At 40.1% G+C, this 18,292-nt stretch overlaps 1 pseudogene; it reads right to left on the bottom strand.

Moving 5' to 3' along the window:
* Positions 1-7,375: 7,375 nt before the first annotated feature.
* LOC139736907 (uncharacterized) lies at positions 7,376-17,891 on the bottom strand (annotated as a pseudogene).
* Between the last annotated feature and the right edge of the window lie 401 nt (positions 17,892-18,292).

Below are 18,292 nucleotides of genomic sequence, written 5' to 3'. Positions count from 1 at the left end.
GATGTACAATCTTACTCTTCAGATGTGTACAAGAATGTAGATGTGAGCTCATGATAAAAATTTGTGCAAAATAACACTTTTATGAAACTCTTTCACAGCCAAAGGTTAGATATGTACATTGTACATACTATCAATGACATTATGAGACGGTGGCACTTGGAGACACGTGGGACACAATTTTATCATGCCAATTTACGAATGTAGTAAAACGTCACTAGAACAGGGAATATGTATGCATAACATGCATACACCTTCTTTCTTCTACGCGACACGGGGGAAACAATTTCATCAGACTAATATTTACTTTAATATATAGTGACCTAATGCCACTAATACAAAGGATGTGTATGCATATTAAACATGCATACACATCCTTTGTTCTAGGACAGGCGTCCATCGAAGTTCGGAGTCTCGGGTGAAGCTAGCACGACTGCGTCTGCAACCAATGATGGCTAGATAGTTTCAGCTGTAGAATCTAAATTTTAAAGGGACATTCCAGACGATTTTCATAATTTCACATCATGTAGTACATAAATCATCAACTCCATGTATAGATTTGTGGAATTTACTGTGGTTCTTGAGCAGAGAAACAATACTTTGAAAAAACCTTAAACAAATTACACTGAACAAGGATGATGACATAGAAGGTTCACATATTTCAGAAATGTAGCAGTGTAATTCCATTACAATACCACTTGCTTGCGAGTTCACCTGTGTATAATCTATGCATGCCTTCTTCTTTCATTCTGCTTCCTTGAGCCCCAACTCATGCATTCTTATGGTGACTCTGCCATGTCATCATCCTTGTTCATTGCAATTTGTTCTAAATTTTGAAAATATTCTTATTCTTCATCCAAATTATCACAAATTCTGAAACTCTGTCCTCAGTATAACTAATTTATAGTTGTTCAAATGTAAAAATCTGAAAATCATCCGGAGGTCTCCTTTAAGGAGCAGCTGCAATGAATAAATGGTGCTAGGTGTTGAGGCCAGAAACATCTGCATTTTTTTGTTTTTTTCCATCAGCACAGGAAGAACAGATAAAAGACTGCCGTACTTGTACATTCAATATCATGCATACAGTGATTGTTCCTGATGATTAGGGAGCTTCTGTGTTATGCACAACACAGCAACAACTATTGTATGCCATGTGGTTTTTCTATGTGTAGTGAATAGTATTTGGTGATATGAACAGGTGTACTTTTTGAAAAGCACATTACATGTTACACTACATCCTCAGGGGGAAAAAAAATGTGAATATAGATTCCATTCTGTGTATTGTACCCTGTTTTCTCTCCCTAACGTTGGCTTGTTCAAACATTGTGTGTCAATGTGTACCAACCTCTTTCACCGCCCATTCCCCCAACATTTTCAACATTTCATGTATTTGAACATAATTCTGGGAGTATATTTAGTTTTTACTGTGTACAAGAGCCCATCATAAGTTTGTGTATTCATGGACTGGTGAAATATCTTTAATACCAGATCATGATGAAATGATGTCTATTATTATATATCCAAATCGCAAAACTGCAATTCACTCACAACACACTTCTCACAGATTCACCACAAACCACCCTCACATGATCAGAGTCTGGAAAAGTCATGACACAAAAACATATTGTACATCTGTATTTCAATGTATTTTTTGTTTGTTTATTAGATAAATATTGAATGGCAACAAGGAGAAATGCATTTTGCATTTCTTCTACAAACTACATTTTTTTTTTCAACTTTTCATGGTCTGTAATCCATCACATCTGTACATTAATAAGACAAGGAGAAGAAATCCCAAATTCACCTGAATTCATTTTTTTTTTTGTCATCTCTAATAGCAGATCAATTATATTCACAATTTGAATAATACACAGTGTCAAGAAGAAATACATCTCGTTGTCGTCATGTGTCAGTCCCGTTTTCAAATGTCCGATCTGGAGCACTGATAGAACAAGATCACATCAGCATCACAATATTTTCTTAGTTTTGTCTTTAATTTTCCTACACAGTTTTGCTTGTATTGCTACACAATACTGATTTCATTTGTTGCAATAAAACGATCCAAATCCTGCTCAGGACTAAGTACACCTGGTCACATTAAAAATACAAAAAAAGGTTGCTTGTCAACGCAACTTTTATTAAGTCACCACGTATTAAACTGTCAATCTGACAACTTTTGCCGTTTACGGTGCCCTCCAGGACAATTGAAATGATGTCACAAATATATTTACAGACACATTGTCAAATTCAACTGTGATGCGGCCGAGACAAACAACATGCTAAGTGCTGGATATGAGGGGGACAATTACTTGGAAAAAAATAATCAGACAGCTGCTGCATAGGACTGTGCCATGATGGATTGGATAAAATGCAATCCAATCAATATATCAACAAAGACCAAGAACGAAGCAAAAAAAAAAATGCCTTTTATGGACGGGCGGTCTTTATTAACATCTATAGGAGGGTCCAACTGACTGCATGCTGTACTTGTTATTACTGGACGATATCCTAGCAGGAGTCATATTAAACTGCCTTTCATATACACACAGTTGTAAGACTTGGCTTGGTGCTAAGACGAAGCTAGACCGCTCATTATGTCAGAGAAAGAAAACAAAAGAAAACTTTCATGATCATGATGCGCGCAAAGATTTACAAAAATTTTTCTCAAATGCCAGCCAGGGTGGCACTGGAGTGAGGCCAATAACAGCAGAAATTTGAAGAACCGCGATACAGTTACTATCATCATGCAATACAGAATATTGTAGTGTGCTAATATCCGCATGGGCTGATATTAAAAATTTAACTTGGTATTAGCTCAGAAATAGTTCTGAAATTTTGTGGCTGTGCTTCTGGCATATTTGCTTAGATAGAAGTTGAAGAAGAAGAAGAAGAAGAAGAAGAAGAAGAAGAAGAAGAAGAAGAAGAAGAAAAAAAGGACGGACAAAACAAAACCAAAGACAATACACCCCAGATTTTGTGCAGAAACTTAGCAAACATTTTGCTTGATCTCCCTGGAAGAATTTACAATGTACTTTACAGAATGTTTCATCTGCTGTTGCATACTAATGTAGGAGTGGAAGTTTATGCCTGATTAATTTTACACAAAAAGGTTAAGGTAAGCTGAATTTTGCATATTTTGAAATTTGCTGTCCACAGCTTATGCTTGGAATGAATTCACATGGCCCAAATATACACTAACAAAATGTGTGCACATTTTTACTCCTGTGCTAGATTCTCAAAGTGAAGTGTGTGAAATTTCACCCTGCAAATTATTTCACATTTGCAGTAATATAACACATCCTTTTTAAGTAGAGTATCACAGCATGTTAACTGGGTTTCTAACTGTGTCTGAAAGCATATACCCGGTAAATGAAGTAGAGCAGTGCTTGGTCTGAATTCAGTTGAACTAAAGTCAAGTTCTGGGGATGGTGAAAATAAGCTGACAATTTTACTTCACTTGTCATCAACGCATAATTGTTGGGGTGCCATGTCACAAGGGCTATGAGTTCTACATTTCAGGGACGGATTTCATGTTTTACGACGGAAGGTTAACAGGAATTACTGTGTCGGTCACAAGCTGGTCATTAAAAATAGTTAATTGGTCCTATTGGTCCAGATCATTATCAAAATTCATTTCAAAGGGGAGGTGGGGACAATGAGAAAGTTAGTTCACAGACAGGCCAGGCTTTTACAAACTTGGACCAACATGGATCCTTAAATAATGTGACCAGTTGCTTCAACCTTTAAAGAATCAAGGTGGAGGTCTCATTTTGTCCATCTTTACTGTCACATTGTTTTCATTCTACTTTACATTTGGCAGACTTGACCAATGGGGTGAACATTGATAGGTGGGAATGTTGTGTCCTAACTTGCTGCAGAAAAAAGAAGAAAAAAAAAAAACACTAGCTCCCCCCAAAATACACAATAGTTTTTTTTTTAAGTTTTGAGCATAAGTGTGTGAATGTAAAGACAAGCAAGAGTGAGAATGTGAGAGTGAATTTGAGTGTGAACTTGTTTGTGAACATGAGTGTGTGTGTGAATGTGAAGGCAAGCATGACTGTGTCTGGATGTACATGCATACAATGTAAGGGAAGGTCTCAGCTCACTGGCAAGCACAAGAAATTCTCTTATTTACTCTTGCAGGAGTATCAAATTTCCATTGCCTTTAAAAAACAGCAAATGTCACAATTCCTTTGCATGTTCAGCTCATAAACAGAGAATAATCTGCATAATAGAAGCTACAGTCCAGTACACTGACAAATATAAACTGTGCATCGTCTACTTGTCCACATCAAATGGATAAAATGCAACAGGTACACGGCGAGTTCATCTACACTGTTGTTCAGATTACATGCATCTTTAAAGAAATGGGAAGACGACTACCTTTCTAGGTTGTCATTTTAACAACCAATGCCATTTATATCTTGAACAAATTTCACGATTAAATGGCTGTATTGAATGTGCCTCTTTCACTTAAAAAAGACAGGATCAAATTCATCAGCGCATCTATGGTCTCTGGCATGGCTCTCCCCCCACTTTTATGCATTTCACCACTTTATACAGCTGAAGTTGTGAAGAGTTTCCTTGAAGCAAATCGTTCTTAGACATGGGTGGGGGAGATATAATGCAAACTGTGTTTGACAACATAATACCTTGATTTCAATCTTTCTTTCTTGGTTGTTTTTGTATCCAGAAGCAAAGAATGATCTATTGAATGTATCACTCACATCAAGGTGGTATAATTTCATATTGCAGATGAATGCTGATATGATAAATTTTAGGGACTCAACATATAATGAATAAGAATTTTAAAAAAAAGGTTATATACTACGGTATAAACCAAACATCCACAAATATCTTCACAATCTAGAGCACACTGGGAGTACTATTTAATCCATCCTTGATTTCAAGGATAAGGGTTCTAGGCTTTGCGAAAGAGAAAATAAAATTCTTACCCAAACTGATGCCATCTATTTGAGACTGCCAGTTACAAAGCTGCATACAATACTCACAAGTCAGATTTAACGCCGAAACATAGTTCTCGTATGCTTGCAGAATTGTTGACTTTTGCTCCAAAATGCACACGTCAGTATAAGAAATGTGTGGAATAAATAACACTGTAATAACAGGATTTCAGTTGGGTAACGACAAAACTGTGAAATATCCGCCAAAAGAGTTCGTTGGAAGTCCGCAATCTCAGAACTTACCCGATCGTGGTTGCTACATAATTTTTCATAATCGATTATTGATAATCCACAAAACTGGGCCACAGCAACCTCTGTGCTAGAATGAATCGCACGCACCTTGTTGGAAAATACGATTGCAAGGGCACGATCGATCATCACATAACATTCTACCCACCCACAATGCTGGTCTCTTCTGTGAATAAAAGTTGTGTACTACGATAGAAATTATTCTACACTTTTGATCATAAAATACTCCAAAACAACTCATCATCCTGGAAAATTGCATCAGCCAGGTATGTTTCGTGGTAGACCATTTCGATGAATTGGGAGCGAATTCCAAATGATGGAAGATGAATTTCTAGCCCTTCTGAGAACTATATTTCGGCTTTAAGGACAAAGCTCTGAAGGTAAAGCTATGATATGGTAACTAGTGTTCCCACAATCCTTAACTCGCAAGAAGGGTTTGAGCCTCTTATCACATCCCACAGGGGAGGGAGGGGTGTGAATGCAGATACACCATGGTGGATCTTGGCGGGATCAATTGTATAAATTTTGCATAGAAGATTCTGGGAGGCCCTAAACTCTGACGTCTGGTTACATGTGCACCTCGGCGCAAAACTGCAGCTCACACATGGCTCACGCACATGGCATGGTGTGAGGAGTTCCTCAACTGCTCTTTATCACTGGAACTACACATTTTGTGCAGAAATGCATTTTAGCCATGAAATTTTCTTGAAGCAGCACCATTATTTTGACAAGAACAGAATGTCTTATCATTGATTTTTTTTTTCCAACAATGGACAGACATTGTGTTTTGTTAGCTTTTATTCACAAACGCTTGATCTCATAAGAATGTTTTGCATTTTGCTAGAGTTTGTGAGAGTCAATGAATAACATGAATCATTGAGTTAAGCAACCAAACTGTTGTTTGTTGTGGTCTATCAAACAGTAACCCCCTCCCCTTTAATGACAGACTTGCATGCTTCATGTAAATTTTTTTCCAGCTTAGTACATTTATATCTAACATGATGTTGAGGGGAAAAAAGGAGGAAATAGCCTGCAATAAAATGGCTGCAGAATTAGTTTCATCTCTGAACGTACACATCACACAGCGTCTCCATGCAGCAAAGCTGTAAGTTCGTCATATTGTTCAGATCGGAAGGAGGTTGACCTAAATGAGAGAAAAAAATTGAGAAAAAAAGGGGGAAACTTCCACTTCATAGACACTGACTTTTGTCTGAACTCCCTACTAACAGGATAATGGTTCTTACGCTTCAATCCACTTTAACCTACATGCATTTAAACATGAAAGAGGCACAGAAAAAAAACCAAACACATCAAAAAGAAAAGAATAACTTTCCAGAGAGTAGGGCAAAAATCTTGGCCCAGAATAGTGGACCAGAATTCGGCAGGAGCTCTCCGACCATGCACCATTTGTAACATTTCAAAGCGATCAGAGAGAATGAAGGCATACACACATAAAACATACACTTGACTACCATTTATACATAGCAGTAGTTCTTCCACATTCTCGAACAAGGTTTTGGCACTTTTTCATATTTTTGTTTTCTTCAAAACGATAGGGTGGGCAGAGTTTCAGTTATGAATTTCCATGCAAGGACAAGAGCAGGGACAAAAAAAGTCTCCAGCACCCCTTGGGGTATTGATCTGAAAATTAATACTTAAAAATAAAAAATCAATCTGACGGGGGAAAAAAACTCCACTTTCTACCCCCAACATAGTTCCTCCTGCCTGTACACAAGAAAGCACCCAGGTTAAATACATACAAAAATATCACATGTTACTTGAAAAAGCAAGATTCTCCATACAAGAAATCGAGGAAACCACACAGAAATGGGGGGAAAAATACACCAGTTTCCATGTGCTCCCTACACTATGTACACACAAAACATAATTTCAACTTGCAAAGGAAAGACAACCATCATCTTGTCCATAAAAGAAAAAAAAAACACACAACGGGAAAAAAAAATCCTAAAATAGAGACCAAGAACTGAGAATAAGAACTTTACAAATGAGTTTCTACAGACAGAAATAATAAATAAAGATTTTTGAAAGTGACAGATATGAATACATTTCATTAAGTCAAGAGATTTGAGCAAGTACAAAAACTGATAATTTAGCATTAAGCATTACAATGTCAGGGCTTCTGAGGGACAGTCACATCCCTTGTATTTCATTTTTTTTTTTCCTCTCAGGATTAAAAAGAGCAGAAAAATCCCAAACAAACACCATTCTCTGGCAAATTTCCTTTTCGTCCCAGAAACAAGCAGTAAACTTTGCTTTCAAAACCTTTCACATCAATGTATAAACATCTAGAGGAAAAGAATTTTATGGTTTCTTATTTACATTCATACAAAACATTTTTTTTGAGCAAAAATACTCAGAAAGCAAATTTCAATGATAAAAGGAAATCCCCTTCTTGCTTGCATGTCCCTGATAGGACTCGATTAGGTCAAAGAGCACATTAAATTTCAGTATTGGCCTTTGATTACATTTACACAAACCAATGATCTGTTTTCCACTAGAATCCACCCCAACCCTCTGCCCCTGCACTGACACAATACTTCACAAGATTTAACTCAAAAAAATGGAGTCCAGTTGTAGTCTTCATCAAAGTGGTCTAAATTATTCTTCTCAAATGAAGTGCATAAGAAAGAGAACCAACTATGGACTGAAATGGATGTTTGTTTTTTTTCCACTCATTTGTGAAGTACAGCCATCACCTCGAAAATTGCAATGGTTGCAAAAATTCAGCTCTTTCAATTTGGTAAACCAATGAACTGAGCTTTTTGTGCCCATCAAAACTGTGAATGAATGCCCCTGCACGCTATGTGATGGGCTTTTGGCACGCTATTAAAAAGGGATATTATATTGACTGATCGGAAGACAATCTCCTTTCTTGTAGATGCTGCCAGGAAGTAACAAACAGGGATTTGGGGTTGGTCGACACGGTTCAGTCATTGAGGTGTGCAGCAGACCCCTAGGGGGAACATGACAAGCATCCTTTGAACAAAGTCATGAATCTCAACAGAACTACTGAGAAAGAAGGTGGCAGACCAAGTTGATGGTGCTTCCACTGCCAATGTATCTGAGAAGCCACAGCTGGACACAACTTTGTATGTCACTTTATGAGCCAAGTTGGTTACGATACTATAACCTCAGCAGAATACTGTAAAACATGATATATTCGCGGCACGAAATTTTCGCGAATTGGAGCCGATGGCCTTTTTCGCGGCAAGAAATTTTCGCGAATTGCTTCTTGCGTTCAGTGCATATAGTGTAGATAAGAAATTTCGCGTGCATTTTAATTTCGCGAATCTTGCCGCTCGCGAAATTCGCGAAATTAAAATGCACGCGAACATTTCTCGTTTTACAGTATGTGGATGCAAGCGTACACCTCACTGAGAATTCCTTGAGACCAGTGACACCTTAATCATTGGAACGCTGCAATGCAGACTTTTCTACTACCATTACAAAGTGTCGTTTATGGCTTATAGCACTTTGACTACAACAGTATACACATGTTGTTTCATAAACAATTTCCAGACCCGCAAAAAAAAAAAGGAAACTGCATTCACTTTTCAGTTATGACAACAGCTGCAAACTGAGAGAATAATACTAAAATAACATTATTAAACTTATTTTACACAGAAAGGTGAACAAACTTCTTTAACAAACATATTATACAGGCTTTACATGATGCTGCATAAATTAGCAGATGAACAGATGATAGTATAGTGGTCATATGGAATGCATCTATGCCTACAGCAATGGAATATCTGTTAAGGGCTTGGCAGCTTGCTGTCAATGCGTGGTCACTTTTTTTCTCTCTCTTTAGTTTTGGAAGCGGCACATACTGTACCTCAAAGAGAAACAGACACTGCTTAATAAAGGAGACAGGGGAAAAATGATCAATTATCAGGCACAGTCAAAAATTAAAGGCTTGTTTTAGTACACGATCTAGGTTCCTGATCATACAGTGCCTGGTCTATCATTTTTGTGTGATCGTCAGGTAACAACATAGTATTATTATCATTATTATTTTTTTTTAACCACACTGTTCCCCATGTTACAACATGTTCTGAAGAGAATATGGAATTGAGACTGTTTCTAGTGATTGAATGACCAACCGTTACACACGTAGAACTGCTGGACATGGGTGGGTTTGTCAAAAATCCACTCGTGCTGATGGCCATCTGTTACAGCTGTCCCATAAGCTTCACTATGCGACCAACCAATAACCATTTATGTAATCTACTGATAAATACAGTAATGGAAGTATCTCTGAAAAAAAAAAACCTTTCTGATTTTTAGACAATAAGAAAACAAGGTACTTTGGAAGCGTAAGACCACATGATGTAGCAGACCCCTTCAGCACACTGCTGATGAATTGTGACGAGAGGCTATATTTCCAGACTGACCAAAGAACAATGGTTTCCCGATCAATGTACACATAAATACTACGAGTACATCGGCAAACAAAGATGTATTGGTATTTAAGTAGCACTAACCACAAGTATTTCTCATTCATCAAAATATAGCATTTTTTTTTTTCTGTTCAAATATCATACACATGGAGAGAAAAAAAAAGAGAGAACTTTCTGTTTAATTTACACTTTACACAAAATAAATTACAAACACAAGCACATACAGGAATAAATTAGCAATAAATCTAGCTCTCACCATCACAACAAAGACATCCTTCCCTACTTGTCACAAATAAATGATCTTTCTTCCAGTTTTTTTTTTTTTTTTGTACAAAAAAAGAAACGATGCGAGTTGCTTCACTGCTTCGAGCAAACTTGATGACGTTTGGCTCTCGTTGCAGGTTCTTGAAACTCCAAGGTATTTCAATCTGAGTATGTACAGGACACGATATGAAGAAGAAGAAGATCAAAAAAAGAAAAAATTGGTGTTCTGATGGGGTACTCCACGGGAAGAGGGAGAAGGAAGGCAGAAAAGTAGAGATATCAAACGTGTGTGGGATGCACATTCTGGCGATGGATAATTCACGTGGTTGTGTCTGTGAATGCCATGTGAATATTGTTGCAGCAGTGACGGGCGGGCACATACGAGACTGCCTCTACCTGCATGTGCTGTTAGTGTCTGGATGTTGGTGATGGTGGCGGCGGGCGGCGGCGGTGGTGGTGGCGGTGGGCCATCTTGAATGAAAGAAAAACAGTGGCAGCCTTCGAGCATCTCTGGAGTACAAGAGGCATCGATAACTGGACGCGATGTCGATTTCCAATCGGTACAGCTGGTCTTATTGGAGTGGATGGCTTTCCAGACCACTTCCAGCCTCTGCTGGGGTCCACCATGTCTGCCACTGGGAGGAGAGAAGCTTACAGGTGCTCCAGATGTTATCATCATTAACCAACTCCTCCACCATCTGTAACTACTTCCTCAAAAAACTCTCCTCCTCTTTTTCTCTGGAAGCTGAGGCAGTGCCTACATCACGCCATCTTTCTCCTCTTGGGGGTCATCCCACAGCACAAAGCAGATGGTAGCCGCTGTCCCCTGTGGCCGCTGTTGATCTTGACCCAATAGTCCTCCGCTGCTCTTGACCAGGGTCAGAGAACAGTATGGCCTGGAGGCTCTGATTGGCATCACATCATTAAATGTTGACATCTGACCTCTGGTGAGGGTCTCCTATCTATCCCACAGAATGAATCCTTGCTTTCTTACCCAGCTCCACCAGTTGCCTACATCCTGCTATATTTGTGATGCTGAGAGTCGATGGGTGAGAGCCTCTGTGATTTGAAATCAGAATGGATGTCGAGAGTCACAGTCAAGAGTTCCCTGTACCACATTTCTATGGGGTGGGGGCGATCTCAACACTGAAGGGGCGAATTCTCGTAAGTTCAGTCCATTGTTAATCCTTCTTCCCAAGTCATTCTATCGGCCTGCTGGACAGGCATCAGCAATGACAGATCTTTTTTTTCCACTCTCTTGGATTCCTTTTTACACCCGGCCCCCGATCCAATGCCCCGGCCACAACGCTTGGCATCACACGCATCCAAGCCTGCATCTCCTTAACCTACAGGAGTGTCCACTGCTACAAACTCACTGCTCCCCATCTTCACTCCAGTATGTCCGTCTTTACACTCCTCCTTACAGAGACAATGCTAATTCCTCGATTGAGGTGCACTGTACTGCGAGTAACTTTTTCTGCAGTCACAAGAGTTCGAAAAAACACAAATTGGCAGTCTGTCACGTCTGTTTTCATGAGTCAAATAGAGAGAGGAGTTCTTCGCTGTCATTGTTTGCTGATGAGCTGTCGTTTTGGCCCAGTATTGACAAAATATCCACATCCACGATGTTGTCAGGTAGTAACTGTAAAGAAGAACAGAAAAAAAAGCATGCAGATTCACATACATTTCAGCGTTCTTGTCCAGAAGAAGTGGTGAAAAATTGAAAACTGACATTTTATGCACGAAACTTACACACAGAAGGGTACAGACATTTCTACAGACGTATGGATTCTACATATCTTTTTCTGTGCAAATCTCTTCTACCAGTGCATTGCTACAAGAAGATGACATATGCCACAGCTTTATCACATGATTCAGGTCATAAATTGTCAAATACTATGCTTTTTAAAGGAGATTGCTAGGGAGTGCATGTTGAACATTTAAAATTGAGTTTGGAGAATGCTCTTCAATCACCACAAACAACATTACAATTTACACCTTGTCTCACTGACAATCCTCAATTGCTTCTTTAGTACTGCAAGTGAGATGTACAGCGCTTGTGATGTTCAACTACATGGAGCTCTAGGCTTATATCTTCTCTCTGTGACAATTCTCATTCAAAGTGAAAACAGGACTGCAAACTCACGTCAAGTCCCTCCTGTCCCTCTCCTCCACCATCAATGACCGCGGCCGGGTCAAAGTCCAAGTTGTGGTTGGCGTTGGCCTGACTACTAGTCATGCTGTTGTTCCTCACGTGGGAGTCCAGGACCACGCTGCCGTTGGTCGTTATTGATGTTGATGATGTTGAGGTGGTGCTGGCGCCTCCTTGGTTGTGCCCGAGTAATGCTGGAAGTTGACTTGTCGTTGCGGGCGGCGGTGGTCCCGGGTTGGGTGACTGGTGGGAGCGCTGGTTGTTCATGGTGTTCATCCCCGGATGCGACGGTGGGTTGGACGAGGCGCCCGGCGTGTGTGGCTGCTGGTTAAGCGAGGTAGAGGTGGTGTTGCCCATGCTGTTTGGCGTCGGGGGCATGTTGTTGGGTGTGTGTGGCATGTTGTTGGGCGTGTGGGGCATGTTCGTTGGGGTGTGGGGCATGTTGCTGGGCGTGTGTGGCATGTTGTTGGGCGTTGGAGGCATGTTGTTAGGGGTGTGAGGCATGGTAGGGGTCATGGGTCCCATGCTTGGCGTGCTGGGACCCATGGTGGGCGTGTGGGGCATACCCGGCGTCGGCGGTCGCAGATTGGGGTTGCTGGTGTGCATGGTGCGAGGGGAGGCAATGGATGCCGAGGTGGGTGTACCCTGGTGGGTGGGATTGGGTGTGGTGGGGTTGTTGCGTGGGTGGTGGGCCATTGGGGATGGGTGCCGATGCGACTGCTGGCCTGGTGGATGTGACTGGTTCATTGGCATTTGCTGAAAACGACAAGAAACACAAAAGGACCAATGTTTACTCTAGTCTTCACTCCTCTGAAGTCCTCATGATCACCTTGCAGTTTACTCATTCAATGATATGTATGGAACAAACAACACATCTAGAAGAAATAATGGTAAAGATATCTATTCAAATAAAAGTCTCCATGTATTTGCTGAATAGCAACATTTTCTCTCATCACTATGACAAAATCTATTCTATATTCCATTTGGTGAAGTTATACTTGTAATGAAAGAAGATAGAAATTACTCATGCAAATCACCATTACAGAGAAAGAAACATATCCAAAAAAAAAAAAGTACCCTGAATCTAAGATAATAACTGCCAGATTAAGCTTCTCTGTTAATTTTTCTAGAAGCGTCGGTCAAGGATGCTACTCACCGGTAGTGCATGATTGAACTGCTTCTCCACCGGGTACATGTCTGTGGTGGCAATGTTGTCTTCTGCTGTAGGTATCATGGGCCCATTGAAGCTGTTAGCACTGGGGTTCATGTTAGATTGTGTTCCGCCCCCTGCCCCACTTACTGCTGCTGCTCCACCTCCCCCTCCTCCGCCTCCTCCGCCTCCGCCCCCGGCTCCGGGGCCCCCTCCTCCCTGCGGAGGGAAGTTGGCAAAGTTGCGGAAGTTGTTGGGACCGCCCACGTTGGGGTTGGTATTTGAGTTTGGTCTCACCGCTTTGTGTGGAGAGAGAGAGAAAGAAAAAGGGGTTAAAATTGGTAAAAGAATTGGCATAATGAGTAAATTTGAATTCCCATTCATTGATATCAAAATGATGAACTCTCCCTAACACCACAGACTGAAACTGTCAACACAACACAAGTTTAAATCATTTGCTCCCATTACATAACGAATGTACCAACTCAAATGCATGCTTTTCTTTGTTGTTTCTGTAAAATTTTTGCTAACACAGTTGAACACTAACATCATTGGATAAGCATGATAAGTTCACACAGGAATGCACTAGAATATCATGGCACCAAGTTGAAATATGAAGCATTAGCAATCTGTGACCCTTCTGTAGCTTGTGAGTTTATACAAACTTCACTGAATATCTACCACTTCGGAATCTTGAATTATCAATCACTTGCTATGACTGCTGAACTTTATGTAAACAGAATTTCAGCACAAAGGAACTGGCTACACAATAAGGCAGGTGAAATCAGCACAAATATGAAGATTCTATCGTTCCTCTTTCGACATAACATTTGTGTGAGCAAAGCTACGTATTTAAAACCACTAAGGAAGGGCCCAGAGGTGGTAGACGGTTAAATGTCAAATCACGTGGCACTTTGAGCACCGTGTAGTCCCCCCTTTGTGGCATCTTCCATTACCTCCATTGAAGTCGGGTCCTGCAGCAGACATGGGGGGCTGGGGGTAGGGTGAGGGGCTGGGGCCGCCCTCAAAGTGGTGCAGACCAGGCATCATCATGCTGCCTGGAGACATGGCTTTATGCCTCTTGGCCGAGTGGCACGATTCTAGAAGGGGGTGGAACGATCAAAAAGTGGTAGGAGGATGTTAGGAATGCCATATCACCATAGAAACAATAATGCATCATCTGCTGTGGTATCAACATTAAACCTTCAGGGCTGGCACTGTTTGCAATATACTGTAAAACAAGGAATTTTCGCGTGCACTTTAATTTCGCGAATTTCGCGAGCGCCAAGATTCGCGAAATTAAAATGCACGCGAAAGTCCACGTTTACATTATATGCATTGAACGCCAGTGGCACTTCGCGAAAATTTCATGCCGCGAAAAAGACTGTCGGCTCCAATTCGCGAAAAATTCATGCCGCGAATATATCATGTTTTACAGTATATATATATACATATATATATATATATATATGCTCATGCAAGGTTAAAAATATATTCTGACAACAAGAGATACATTTTGGTTAAAAAATTTTTGAATTTCACAAATTAAACATACCAAGATCAATTTGAATGATAAAAAACTGTTTTATATGTAAAACCATGTCTTATGTTGGATGAAGAAAACACATGAAATACTGCAAAAATAAAATGGCAGATGGCTGCTCTGAGATTATCATAATGATCATTGAATGATGCTTACATGGCTACTTAGTTACAATGGTGCTATCTTTTCATCTCTCAAGAAATTATGTGCCTGGCAGCGATTAGCAGTCGTAGTAAAGACGAACAAACTTCAGGTAAGTACAAAAGAGTGTCCTTTCAAATATGGGCATGACATACGGTATCAGATCTTGGTATAAGAAACTGATACTGCAGCATAAAGTGAGTGTCATTTAAAGCAATACTGTTGAGCAACAGATGTAGCAGTCTTATTACATGGCATGAACAAGAGCTGACATTTTACTTAACAGATTTAGCCTCAAACAGCTTTTAGAAATTCAGCGAATGAAGGAGAGCATCTCAACACCTTCCTCTGTTACCATGGTGACTGGTTGAAGAAAGAAAACAAGACAGAAGTGTCTTCATCCATACCTGGTTCCTCTTCCTTGAATTCACTCTTAATGGGGACAGGCTTCCAGCTGGCCGATGCGTCGATGGTCACCTCCTCAAAGTCCGCTGACTGGACAGCTGTCAGTATGCCCCACATGAACTGGTCCACCTCAAGTCCCTCAAGTAATGCAGTTTTGCTGATTGAGAGGAGATCGATCAGAGACTTGTCACAGTTTGAATGCTTAAAGGCAAGATCACTCACTCAAGGATAGATGGGGGGGGGGGGAGTTATGTGGAAATACAACTGAAAAGCATCACTGTACTGTGCACATCATAGAACAAGATGTGGAGGAATTCTATGACAGGCTTCAAATACGGCCATTAATGCAGCTTCATAACGATATATATTTGAAACTTTGGATAAGAAACATACACAATACCAGTGTTCTCACCACTTGATATTGATTCATCACTATATGAGCATAAAGAAGTTGCTATCTTGATGATCTCCCTTTATCCCCTATGCCATGTCTTCACTAGTTTTGCACACTAAGATCGAAACAAAATTTTTTAAAAACTTGTTTGAAGAAGTAGACAGACATTGAAGATGCGTCATAACAGTCTAGCTCTTATTTATCTTAACTCGTTATGGACGGACTGATTTTGCTACAACACGCATTTCCCATAGCCAACTGCCCGAGTATACTCGGGACTCATCCTCAACGGGTAAAGCAACATCACGACACTCACATACCTGTCAACGCAAAAGTTTTCTATAAAATATACACACTCACAACCCCCCCCCCCCAAAAAAAAAAACAAAACAACAACAACAACAACAACAACAAAAAACAAGGGAGAGTTATTACTGGATAACATCACAGACAGTGAATAAACAGTAGTGAGGAACAGTACCACATCTATATGGTCTCAATGACAGATAGCACAAACAGACAAACAGACAAAGAAAAGCAGAGTGACAGCCAGACAGACAGACAGACAGACAAACCATGTGTATGGAGACTGAAGTGACAGATTATAAGACAAACAGTGATGAGACAGATCGGGGTTGCCAATCAAAGAAAATATCATGGCAGACAAGTGGGAGATGGAGACCAAAAGGGAGAGGGAGAGATATAATATATCTCTCCTCTCATAATATATCTCTCCCTCTCCCTTATATATAAAGAGAGGGAGAGATATAACTATCTCTCCCTCTCTTTATATATAAGGAGAGTGAGGGTGAGAGAGATAGACAGAGAGCTTGATATATTTTGTATCAAAAGATAGATGAAGAAATAGATAAAGCCACCCATGACTTGTCTGTACTTTACAGCTTGGGGGAAACTGAAAATCAATGACATGGCATTGATTGACATTTTTTAAGTTAAACCAAGTATGGTTCCACAGAGAAAGTGAAAAGATGGGTGAGAAAAAAACATGAAAAATGAAAGAAAGAGAGACGAGCAAAAAAGAAAGAGAAAAAAAGAGGGAAAAAATAAAGGAGATGGGACAGAAAGAGAGGAGAGACAGGAGAAGACATTAGAGGGGAGAACTATCATGTGATAGTCAAAAAATGGCATACAAACACCAAAGAGACAAACAGACAGAAAGAGACATACTAGGACAGACAGATGATTGTGCCAACACTCACTTGCAGACAGGACACCGCCACGATCCCCGCTCACAGTTGAGCTGCAGGTAGGACTCGAGGTCGAAGCACTGGATGTGCTTGCAGTCGTGGCCCCGGGCCGGCAGCGTGATGCGCTTGTAGGTGATGGGGCACTTGAGGGATACCTTGATGGCCGTCTGCTCCACGCCATCATCGTTCAGACCACCCGTCGATGATGCCACGCTGGAGAAATTCCTCTTGACTAGAAAAGCAAATGGAAAAAAGACATACATACATCCCTTTGGATAACACTCTTTCTGCATAATTTTGTCATTTTCTCTAAAGTTATCTCATCATTGTCTTGGCTTGAGATAGAAAATCTATGATGGTTCCTTTTCAAAGATTTTGCCATTTTTCAGAGTTGCTTTTGCCTTCACAGATTATCACTGAGAACACCGTCAATGAATTGACAAACTTTGCAACTATGACCTAACTTCACTTGACTTATGTCTGATACACATCCAACACAAACAGGCACAATGTTTCTTTTCTAACAATATGCATACGAAAATAACATAAGCTACTGTACTTATAAGCATTTTGCTTGACATCATGATGCATATTTTCTAAGGAGATAACAGCGATAATCTGGTATCTGGTAACTTTCTTTCTTTTTAACACTGTCCCTTCATACAGATTCAGCATTGTACTTACGGGCAAAAACTACCACAGGTACAAAGGATTTGTGCAAATTTATCATGCATTCTTGTTCTGTCATACTGATTCTTCCAAATATTGCCTTGCATGCACAATCACATGCAATGATGTCTTCATTCCCGCGTGGGAGACCCTGCAGGTGAGAGATGATTCTCTCTGGATCCTAAACAAAATTCTGAGGTTACATTTCCAGGTTTCAGATGGTACTCACTCTTTGTGATACAGTGCTCTGCGGGCAGTAACCTTTTCTGAGCAGTCGTTGTAATACTGATTTGACGGTCGGCCGATACACAAGTTGTAGCACAAACAAATGGGACTGTGGTGTGAGAGAACAGAGATGTGGGTAATAAAACTAAAAAGCAAATCATTGTAATGGAAATAAGTATTGTGCGGGGAGAAACAAGTGACAAGAAATCAACAGTTCTGAATTCTACTGACAATTCACACGACGATGAATGCTCACATTCCTAAATCAGAATCAGACTTTTGTTCTTTTTGTTTTTTCCAGAGAAAGTAGAATTCCAACAGCATATCAACAGAAATCCTCTTTTTAAACTTTTCCTGTAATAAGCAATCACTACATTGAGCAGCTGCACTAGAGAAAGTACAAATCCAACAGTACATCAACAGAAATCTGCTTTTTTAACAATTGTTACAAATGATGCAAAACGTACCTGCTCAGCCAATTTGAAAGAAATTATACATAAAGGATAAAAT

The sequence above is a fragment of the Diadema antillarum genome, unplaced genomic scaffold (assembly GCF_040938485.1).
Source record: "Diadema antillarum isolate AM-2024a unplaced genomic scaffold, OU_Dant_1.0 seq00000674_RagTag, whole genome shotgun sequence".
NCBI classification, from domain to species: domain Eukaryota; kingdom Metazoa; phylum Echinodermata; class Echinoidea; order Diadematoida; family Diadematidae; genus Diadema; species Diadema antillarum.
The sequence above is the reverse complement of the archived record's forward strand: the minus strand, read 5'-3'. Positions and strand labels throughout refer to the sequence as shown.